This window comes from Pteropus medius, unplaced genomic scaffold, assembly GCF_902729225.1.
Source record: "Pteropus medius unplaced genomic scaffold, Ma_sr-lr_union100, whole genome shotgun sequence".
In the NCBI taxonomy this organism is placed as follows: Eukaryota; Metazoa; Chordata; class Mammalia; order Chiroptera; family Pteropodidae; genus Pteropus; species Pteropus medius.
Genome location: NW_024350923.1, coordinates 4,244,245 through 4,255,011, shown reverse-complemented (window position 1 = coordinate 4,255,011; position 10,767 = coordinate 4,244,245). Strand labels below are relative to the sequence as shown.

At 58.9% G+C, this 10,767-nt stretch overlaps 1 long non-coding RNA gene across 5 annotated transcripts; it reads left to right on the top strand.

Moving 5' to 3' along the window:
* Positions 1-63: 63 nt before the first annotated feature.
* Positions 64-10,361, top strand: LOC120584766 (uncharacterized). 5 transcript variants are annotated; one of them, XR_005648131.1, is made up of 8 exons: positions 64-1,129; positions 1,670-1,737; positions 3,252-3,348; positions 3,429-3,595; positions 5,689-6,072; positions 7,416-7,541; positions 8,339-8,770; positions 9,557-10,361. It is a non-coding gene; the product is annotated as an uncharacterized LOC120584766 (long non-coding RNA). The 5 variants fall into 5 exon arrangements; XR_005648130.1 differs by lacking the exon at positions 9,557-10,361 and having other exon boundaries at positions 72-1,129; positions 8,339-8,864; XR_005648128.1 differs by lacking the exons at positions 8,339-8,770; positions 9,557-10,361 and having other exon boundaries at positions 75-1,129; positions 7,428-8,120.
* Positions 10,362-10,767: the final 406 nt, after the last annotated feature.

Genomic DNA, 10,767 nt, shown 5'->3' with positions numbered 1-10,767 from the left:
AACCACAAATTGTAGCGGCCCTCCCCGGGGTGGGGGGAGGAGGGGGGAGGAGGGAGGGGAGGGCGTCTGGGGCTCCTCTCCCTCCCACAGCACCGAGGGGGGGTGAGGTGAGGCGAGGCTGTGGCGGTACCACCCTGGGCCTCCTGGGGGAGGGGGCGGGGAGGGCATCAGTCCGTCTGCAAACACCCAGAACTCGCGAGGGAGCCGCCCGTCCCTTTCTCTCGACTTCGGTGTCGGCCTGGAGCGCTGCCCGCTGCCCGGCGCGGGTCTCGCTCTCACCATACCTCCGTCTCCTCATCGCTAACCTTCCCCCCCACACACACACCCAGTAAATGCAATGACACATTCTCCCAAATGCCAGCGAGCTGGCCTCCAAGCAAGTGATGGTGTTTTTCCTGCTGTCCTTTGTCTGGGCTGACCGCCCCCCTTGCCTATTGTCCCGCCGCCTGTCCCATTTCCAAAAGCTGGGGCTGAGTGAGGCGCCAGGCCGGGGCAGGTGACTAACCGGCTCACAATGCCCCCTGCGGGGGAGGAAGAGGCCACCACAGGCCCACTGCCCGGCCGGGAGGAAAGAAGAGGGCGCTTGGCCGAGGGCTTTTCCCTCAAGTTCACAAGGTTCTTCATTCTTCCCAGGGGCTAGGAGTGTGCGCCGGGCTGGGGACTGGTAATTCATTAATCAGCAGAGGCACCCGGGCCAGTTTCAACTCCAGGGCTTCACCCGTGACTCAGCGGGAAGGCTCCGACTCAAGGCGATGGACAGACCCGTTGGTGAAATGCTTCCCCACTAGGACATTTGGCTTCGCCTGCCTCTGGGGTTTGGGCTGTTGGTTTTTTCCGGCGGTGGGGTAGGTAGGGCTGGTTCGGCTGCGGAGTGTTCTCCCTGCTCCCTTCCCTCAGGCCTGGGCTGGGACTTGCTGGGGGCAGGGGGATACCCAGGGGACCCATAAACCTACACCTTCCAGGGTCCCCCTTCCTCCACAGAGGGTTGCCAGGGAGAATGCTGAGGAAACAGCTCTCATCTGGGGTCGTGCAGAAAGCCTCAGACCACTTGGAGACGTTTCTTGGGGGACAGTCATTCGCTCGTCAAGGCTTGAGTGCTCTAGAACCAAACCAGCAATAAAGCCATTTGGTAATTAGCTGCTTTTGTTGCTGTTTATTTGTTGCTTCAAAGGGGGAGAGGCAGTGCTGGGCCAGACCTGGAAGGTGACTCCTCTGTCTGGGACAGCGTCAGACCCCTCAGAGCCGGTGCCCGGCACCCCTGCTCTGGTGCCCCAGAGGAAGGTGGCCGCCCGGCCAGCCCTGCCACAGCCCCTCAGCCTGCAGGTCGGAGACAGCGGCAGGTCGTGCCCAGCGCTGGGTCCCAGGGCCGCTGTTCCATTTTACGCACTTTGAGAACTGGGGTGGGGTGTGTGGGGGAGAGAACATTTTCACTACTCCCACTGAGTGGGGATGACTTCTTGTTGTTGAGTTTTTTCCTTCACTTTTTTTTTCCTTTTTTTTTCCCCCTGGGTAAGAGAAGAGAGAGAGAAAGAACTGGCAAAGGGGACCTGGCTGGGATTGGGGGCAGGGACTTCTGGGGCAGCAGCAGCAGCTCTGATGAAACCTGCCTTGGAGGGGCCTTTCGAAAAGTGCTCAGGGCCTCCCTCTTCCCCCCTCTCCCCCGCCCCAGGCTGAACGCTGGAGTTTCAATGACATTCTTGGCCGGTGAGCCCAATGATCTTCGATGCCCATGCCAAGGTCAAGAAGGCAGATGCCCAGTGGGTGACTGGCGCGGAGGCCAGCCAGGAGGTCCCCTAGCAGGCACCCTGTCAAAGGGAGGGAGCCATGAAGGGGAGGCGAGAGGGAGAGAGGAGCTGCTCGAGCCCCCCCTGGTTTGCAGCCTGCTCCTCGTGGAGAGCGTCTGCACAGACAATGTGGTTTGGATTTGGCTGAGCCCCCCTCAGCACCTTATAAAGCACCTTGCTGAGTCAGGGAGAAAGCAGCCCTGCCGAAGGAGAGGAGGAGGGGGCCAGGAGAGAGAGAAGAGGGGAGAGGGAGCCAGCTGAGAAGAGGGGGCTGAGGGAAGAGGAGGGGGGAAGAGAAGGGACAGGGCAGGAAAGAGGAGACACAAAGAGGCAAATGAATGGCTGGGAGCGGGAGGGCGGCGGAGGCAGGAGCACGGGGAGGAAGAGGAGTGGACGCCGGTGGGTGAGGGAGAACCCCATGTTGCCCGCGCTCGGCAAATGCTCACCGCAGGCGTCTGGAAAGCCTTCGTTTGCAGGAACCGAGGGCTGCGACTCCAAAATGGGGACCCAGGCCAGGCGGGCGCAGGGACAGTTGGCTTTATGCACAGCCACTTAGCCTGATGCTCTGACCCCACGGGCTGGGGAAGCCCTGTTCTGCCTCTGCCTCTTGTCTGGACTTGCGTCCCTGCCCTCTCCCCTCACTCAGGGAGGGGGCGAGCCTCTCCCCTCCCCCTCTTCCCCACTGCCAAAGGGAAAATCCACTGCATCTCCAAGCTGCCGGTGCCCCTCTGCCATGTCTGGGCAAAGGCAGCAGGCTAGGAGCTGCCAGTTGGGTTGGGATGGGGGCCGGAATAAAGACTGTGCCTTTATTCTGCCAAATCCCAAATGGGAGTGGGCTGTTGGAATTGGGGAGAAGGAGGGGAAGGAGGGGCCGGGTAGGACCAGCCCCTCCAGGGTTTCTGTACGGTGCTGGGGCACAGGTGGCTGCCCTCTGATTGCCAGCTGGGGACCTCAGGAAAGTTCCTGTTCCCCTGTGGCTCTTCTGGCTCTAACAGTCTGGGATTGCTGTGGGGGCAGGGCAGAGGTTAGAGGAGACACCGCCCCCTGAGCTCCAGATCCATCTGTCCCATCGTGTGTAGGCATTTCCTGAGCCCCTGCTGGGTGCTAGGCCCTGTAAAGGACCGAGGGAAGAGGAAAACACACCCCACAGCTTCAAAAATTTCACAGTCTTGTGACAAGGGACACTCGTTAAACCATTAAACCGTCTGAGATCAGAGGATGATGAGGGAAAGAGGGCTCTGGGCGGAGGTGGAGCTTCAGGGTGGAAATGTGGCTGGATGGCTGCAGCGGGGCCACCACAGGCAGAGGCATCAAGGGAGCCCCGGGCTCAGCCCACAGGGCTCCCCGCAGCAGGCAGAGGGCCAGGCTGGAAGTCAGGATGCTGGGCTTCTGACTGGGCAGTGCGGTCTTGGGATAAGCCCACTACCTTTCTGCGGGATGTTACCGCCTCTGCCCTCCTCCCCACAGGATGGCGGGAGTACCAGTGAGCTGATGAGGAAGACACTGCTTCGCTGTCCTCTGGCCTTCTGGACTCCAGGCCCTGCTATCCACGGTGGGGTGGCAGGTAAGGCCCCAAGGCGTGTGGCTGGGTAGGGGGCAGGGCTAGCACCAGGCAGTTACTGAGCTGCCCTCCATCTTCCCCAGGGAAGGCTCTCCCGATGCCCCAAAACGTCATACCCGAGGCAGCTGCAGAATTGGCATTGAAGGGGCCCTGGGCCCTGGGTGTCCTGGATTCCTGAACTAGGGAGGCTTCCGGTTTGGTCCCGTCCTGATGGATTAGCTGGAGTGTAACGGTGGAGAAGCCCACAGAGGTGAGTAAGCACATTCACTAATTTATTCATTTGTTCATTCCCTGGAGTACCTACTCCTTTTCAAGGGTCACAACACAGAGAGGAGCCCTAAGGGGCTATGGGGTCGAGGGGTGGAAGCTGACCTGTGTGCAGGCAGGAGAGGCAGGGACCTGCTGCAATGTCTGGTGTTTCTTGGTGACATGTCACTCCTTTGGGCCTTTAGTTTAAACACACTAAGCTCTCACCAAGTTTCAGGTCCTGTGCTAAGGTTTTATGTGGACGATTTTATCTTATTCTTACAATAACCCTGTAAGATAGGAATTGCTATTCTCCCATTTTATACGTGAGGAAACTGAGGCTTCGTAAGATGAAGTCACTTGTCTAAGGTCATATAAGTGCTAGAACCAGGACTGGAGCCCAGGACTGCCTGCGCTAGGTGCAAACCGGGGTTGGGGCGAGGGCACCGAGGCAGGGGACTCTTGAAAGGAGAAGAGCCTGGGTGCTGGAGCCGGTCCCTTGACAGTAGGAGTTGCCCTGGCTATGGGCTGTCTCACCTGACACATGCTTGGTCTCTTCAGGACACTAAGACGTTCTTTGGGACAGGAAGTCCCCATTTGCTTGGAGCAGAGACCTGAACTCTGCTGCCCACCACCCACCACCCACACCACTGATATGAATTGACAGGGTGATACTGGGCCGGCACCCCATATGGCCTTCCTGGGTCAGTGAGTGGCATCACCCCAAGAGTGCTCCAGTCCCATCAGCTAGAATTGTAGATTCGAGAAGCAGTGTTTTTGAATCACGGACTGAGCACTGCACTGGGAGTTAGAGGACCACCCGCCTGCAGAGCCAGGGTCATGGGTGCCCCTGTGCATCCCAAGGGCCTGACTATATGGTCTGCACGGGGCGGGGCTAGGTAGACTCAGCGGCACCTGCCAGGGCTGCCAGGGCCAGAGGAGAGCCCCCGGGAGCCATCCCGAGGACTGGCGCCTCTCCACAGCCCCTGTGCACACGCTCCAGCGTGAGTGAGCCGGCGCGGGGCCGCCAAGGGCAGCAGGGTGAGGGGAGGCAGCCGGTGTGCACTTTTCCTTTCTTCCAGTGGGCAGGAGCCCAGAGGGCCCTGCCTCACCCTGAGCTGGCCGTGATGTCAGCGGAAACCCCAGGGCCTCCTCCTACCTCAGCAAGGGCCCTGCCCTGCCCTGCGAACCCCACCCTCACCTGGACCAGCTCAGGCCTCCTGGAGGATGCCGCACCCACCTGCCTCCCTGCAAAGCGGAGAGGAGCCGGGCCCTGCTGGTGGCCGCTCCCTGCCCTCGCTGGGCTCTAGCGCCCGGTCTGTAAGGATGCCCGGGTGACCGGTGTGTGAGGAGGGCAGGGGCAGAAGGGCTGCCCCCCAGTGCTCAGCCTTTCCCTCGCCCGCCAGGAGATTTCCCCGTGTTCTCCCAGGATGTTCCATGGCCCTGGCCAACCCACGCCCCGGGCTCCGTGACTCCGTCTCCCCTGGCAGAGGAGTGGGGTTACCTCTCCCTAGGCTGCGAGATCTTTATCCTGCCCTGCTGAGTCACTGCCGGCTCCTCCCGCTCAGTCCACTCCCTCCCCACCAGCTGCCCTCTCTCAGGCTTCTCAGAGCTTTCTCTAGACCGTATGGGCTTCTTAGGGCCCAGGGGGTCAGAGGACAGACAGCACCTCCCTGGGGCCATCCCAGTGAGGCAGTGACAGGAGTCACATCCTGAGTGCTGGCCATCCCCAGCGCCTGCCTACGCTGTTGGGAGAGTGACCTCAGTAAGGGCGACTGCTCCGCCTTTACTAGCTGTGTGACTTTGGGCATGTCACTTGACCCCTCTAAAGCTCAGTTTTGTCTCGCAGAAAACAGGGATAATGAAAATGGTTCTTTCCTCAGAATAAGGGGTGATCGAGTTAATAGAAGTCAAATCTCTGGCACGATCACACGATAAATAGCTCTATTATCTGTCCCTCAGGCCCTATCCTCCTGCTGCTCCTAGTGATGCCTGTCCCCTTTGCCCCCGTGGCTACATGTTTGCACCTTCTCTGTTCTTTTGACTCTGCCTCCCTGACGCCTGTCCCTACCACCCCGACTCTGACTCCCCACACAGGACAACTCTCCTCCAACAAGAAACGACTGGAGCCTTTGACTTGGCAGCCCAGACAGCCTCCGGAGGAGCACTGGAGCTGGAAGGGCGATGCGCAGGTCTCGGTGAGCTCAGAAGGGAGGAGGCGCCCCAACTGATCTGGCTGTGCTGGGTGCCAGCCCCGTTCTGGACTGTCTGTCTGCAAGATGCGGGTGGTTCGGGTCTCTGAGGAGCTCACCCCTCCTGGTCCCAAGGGTACCTTTCTGGGGTCACCTTGTAGTCCTCGACAGAGTGCTCTGAGCACACATCAGTTTCAGCCACTGATTGCTACAACATTTGTTAAACGAAATGGACTCGAGAACTCAAGGCATGCGAAGGGCCATGGTGTGGAGAAAGGAGAGGTCAGAGGTAAGACTTGGAGCGAGGCTGGGAAGAATTGGAGTGGCATAAAGGGGACAGCCACACCTGGCCTGGAACTGCTAGTGGGGCTGGGGAGGAGCTGGCACGCAGACTCGTGGGGTCCCGCCATCTCCCAAAGCTTTCAGTATGGACCTATAGAGAGACCCGCGGCTGCCAGCCAGGGGCTCGCAGTCTCCTGGGACAGAGGGCGAGACGGCTCCAGAGCCGCTCTGCTCCTAATTAGTGGTCTCCTCCCCACCCTGTCCCCAGTTCCCTGAAGATTCTCCCCTCCAACCCCCCGCCCCCTCCTACTGTAATAAGTCCATCTCGGCCCCTCCCTCCTCGGGTCCTGGCCCAGCAATGGGCACCCAGCTGGGACCCAAGGGCCCTTGCTTGCTCTCCCTGAGGCTGACTAGTCTGGTGCTGTTTGGGGAGCTGGGACTGCACACGGTGTTTGTCTCCCTCTGCTGGTCCCTTAGGGGACAGCCTGGCCAGGACTCTCCCGGTGTTGGTGGTGCCGTTGTCTCCCCAAACAACGAATGGGGGGACTGAAAAAAGGGCCTGTGGACTCGGGCTGAGCTCCCACCTGCAGGAACACTGCGGTTCCTGGGGCCCAAAGCCTGTCTCCGACCGGGCCCCAAGGATGCTCTTAGAGAGGCCAGGTCTGCGCCCCGAGGCCTTCCCCACAGGCCGGCTGGCCCCAAACAGCCTCCTTCCCCTGCTAACCCATGAATGGAGCTGTCATCCATGGATTTATCTAAACCTTTTGTGAAGCTATTTATGTTCCCAGCCAAGACCACATCTTGGGGTAATGAGTTCCATCGGTGTCCTCCCCTGCTGGGTGAAGCACGCTGCCTTTGATTTGTCCTAAACTTACCTCACTTGCACTCCAAGGGGGTCCTGTAACTCCAGTGTGCCAGGTTTTGGTGAACAAGCCTGAGCTTCCCCATTCCCATCCCCACTGTGCGTTTTAAACATTCCAGCCCATCTCCCTCCCCACCTCCTGCCCTGCAGACTAGAGAGACCCGGTCTCATCTGCACACCGTGCCTGGTAGTGAGGGCACAGCCACCGCCTCATGCCAGCATCCGGCAGCTTGTGAGGACAGAAGGACTCACATTCTCCTCATGAGGCATAGGACACCCAGGGCCCGAAATCACACACAGCAGCAGCCACAGCCTCCCCACACCTCCTCCCGGGGCTAACTGCTGTTCCCGCCCAAGTCCTCTGAGGGCTCTTCAGTCCCCAGCCTCTGGGCTGTTTCTCTGTGACATTTCTCTGGGGGGACTCTCCCCACTTCCTAGTGGGGATTCATCCTGGCTTTGTCCACAATAGTGACTTATTTTGTTCTTAGTTCTGACCCTAGACTACCGTGGGGGTGCACTCGAGATGGCGGTGATGGGACACAGCGATACTCATCACAGCAACCCTGACAGCGTGTGCTGAGGGCTCCACAAACTTTGACTAACAGCCCTTCCAGGTGGGGACCGTGCGTGTCCCTCTCCCAATGGACGGCTCAGGAGACCGAGGCTCAGAGGGTATAAGCGATGTGTCCATTCGCACATAACCTGAAAGCGATGGAGCCAGGATTCAGACCTAGGCAGGCCGGTACCTAGAACCCCACTGTCCCCCTCAACAGTCTGGGTCCTGGTCTTGTAAGCTCTCTGAATGCTGTGCTCTTCAGTCATTCGGCATGCTTGCCAAACCACTGCTATGTGCCGAGCTTGCTCTGGCCGCTGGGAGCAATGCCTGCAAGCGAGAACGGCCTGGGCGGGGCTTGCCTGTGGGCGCTGCTGGCCCCCCAGCGTGCCACCAACCGTGACGGGTGGGCAAGTCCTGCCCCGCCAGCCCGGCACCCTCAGCAGCTCAGGGCTGCCTCGCCCTCTTGGTTACCCCAGAGGAACCCAGCAGGCTTCTATCGGGGTCTCGGCCCTGGCCGTCCCTTCCAGTCTGTCTCTCCAGCAGAGTGGAGGCCCGGCGGAGGAGGGATTCGTGTCCTGCTCTTTCTCGAACTTAGAAAAGCATCTCTAGTATGTGTTGAATAAATGAATTACTGAGCTTTGGGGATTCCTACGACTTCAAATCCAACCCATCGGGAGAGACATGGTGAAGAAATTTCGCAGCAGATAATTATTTTAAAAGTCTGAAATGGCAACCACTTTCCTCTGTCCCATATCTGGCCCCCACGCACATTCCCACATACATACGTACTTGTAAGAATCTGGGGTTTGAAAGGATCCTGAGAAAGCATCTCATCCAAACCCCTCATTTTTCAAGGAGGAAAACTGAGGCCCAGAGAAGAGCCTTGACTTGCCTGAAGCCGTCTGTGAGTAGGACAGAAGCCCCCCGCCCCGCCCAGGCCTCCTGACTTCTGGCACAGACCTCACGTTGTCTTTGGGTCCCTATGCCCACACTTTGCCAACACGCAGGGTTCCTGACAGCTTTGAGCCCCTCGTGCCCATGTGCCTCCTCCCTCTGGACCTGAGCGGCACTACTGGCCGTGCCAGCTGCAAGCCTGGAGAGGCTGCTCGGCCTCCCATTGGAGAGCGCCCTCCGGCCCCACAGCCCTGGGAGGCAGGACAGCTAACTGCAGCTCCTCTCTAGAGTTGTGGCCAGATGAGGGGCACTAGGAAGCCAGAGGGACCTCAGTGAGCATCTCATGCCACCAACAACCACAGAGACACGGAGAGATTTGCACAAAGTCACACAGTAAGTCCGTGTTGAAGCACGGACTAGAAACCCAGGCCCCCTACACCCAGCTCTAGGCTTCTTTCTGGCATCTGTGTCCTTCAGAAGGGGTGTGTGTGTGTGTGTGTGTGTGTGTGTGTGCGCGCGCGCGCTCGCGCACGAGAGGAGAGAGAAAGAGAGAGACAGAGAGACAGAGACAGACAGAGAGAGAGACTGAAGGACTCATTAAAAGTCCTAAAGAGTTTATCCAGGGCCTTCCTCCAAAGACTTCAAGGCCACAGGACCCTATAGCCCCAAAGGGATCAGGAGCAGACACGACGGCCCTCAAGGGAGCTCTGTCTCATTTTGGTTGTGCTGCTCAGGTACATACTAGCGGGGAAGACGACCGCTAAATGAATGCACACACGTGTGGAATAACGTTGAGTTGTGCTAAGTGCTGTGGATAACCCAGAGTAAGGGCTTAGCTAGAGAGTAGCGGGGATGAGGAGCAGAGAAGGCCTACTGAGGACGGGCAACTGAAGCTGAGCCCTAGGAAGAGAAGGAGCCAGCTTGTGAGAAGAAGAAAGAGCATTCCAAGGGCTGAGGACAGCCCGTGAAGAGACCCCCCAAGGCGTAAAAGGATGTGATGGTTTCGGAGAACTGACAGGCCAGCTGGCTGCAGAAGAAGGCTGGAGACAGGTGGAGAGGTGGCTGGGGCCACCTCTTGCAGGTTCAGGCTAAGGAGTGTGGATTTGATGTCAAGTGTAGTACTTGGCAAACACCGGAGGATCTAAATAAAGGAGAGGCGTGACACAATTGATATTTTAGGAAGGTCACATTGGTGCTGTCTAAAAGTGGACTGGAGGAGACAGGCTGGAGGTCGGGGACCACTCAGCTCCTGCAGTTGCCCAGGTGAGAGATGATGGTGGCCTGAGCCAGGATGATGGCCTTGGGAAATGGAAGAGGAAGGCAAAGTTGCCATCCGTTGGGAGGTAGAGCCGTCAGGGCTTGCGGAAGAACTGTAGTATGTGGGGTAAGGGGAAGGTGGGGGTCATAGATGACTCCCAGTTTACTGAGATACTTAGGTAGAGGTGGTACACTTTACACCGATCTCCCTAGAAGGCAAGAATAATCTCCTCCAGTGCTCTAAGGAAGCTTGGAGAGGGAGGGGAACTGAAGGCAGGGAGAGACAACGTGGGATCCAGAATTGCAGGCCAGAAGCTGGAGGGCAAGGGCCCCACAGACAAACATAATCTCCTCACTGCAGACAGTACCAGGGGGGCAAGGCCAGGCCCATCCTAAAGGAACTCAGGGATGCCCAGAGCCTTTCAAAGCACCACAGAACCTTGGTGCTGAGGGGGACTAGAGGTCAGAGAGTTCCCTTCACATTACCCACCAACCGGAGGCCTCAGGCCAAGGGCAGACCATTCCAGCTGATGAAACCCCTCCTTTTGCACACTGCAGGGTGTTTTTTTAAATGGCCACATAAGCGAGCTTCTACCCTCGTAAAAACGTTCCCGATGCTTCTCATTACTGCCCCTCTCATTTGGCAGCCGCCCCCTCTCCGCGAGGCTCACAGACCTTCCCTCTCCACGGGGAAAACCCCCCACAACACTGAGCCTTTTCTCTCGCTTTCCCCTGCTAGGTACACCCATCCCTTTCTGCCAGGAGAATCTTGTGCTCTTCAATGCTCAAGGAAGAATCCTCGAATCCCGAATGAACTGCCACCTCCCACCCCGGGATCGCCGCGACTGCTTTCATCTCTTTTTAGTGCTGGTGCCTGCTTCTTAGTGTCGAATCCCCGGCCCGGATTGGGCGCGACGATCTTGTTTTGACCCCCGTATGTCCCGACAAGACACCCAGGAAGTCCGTATTAAATTAGTGACTCGGGCGGGCTCCCCAGCGCCGGGCGCCGCGGGGCCGCGTCCTCGGTGCGCCTCGCGCTCAGGTGCGCAGCCGCCGTGGGTGCCGCCGAGCAGCTCGAATCGCGAGCGCCGCGGAGGGGCCGGCGTGGGCCCCGCGGCTCAGAGGCGACGAAC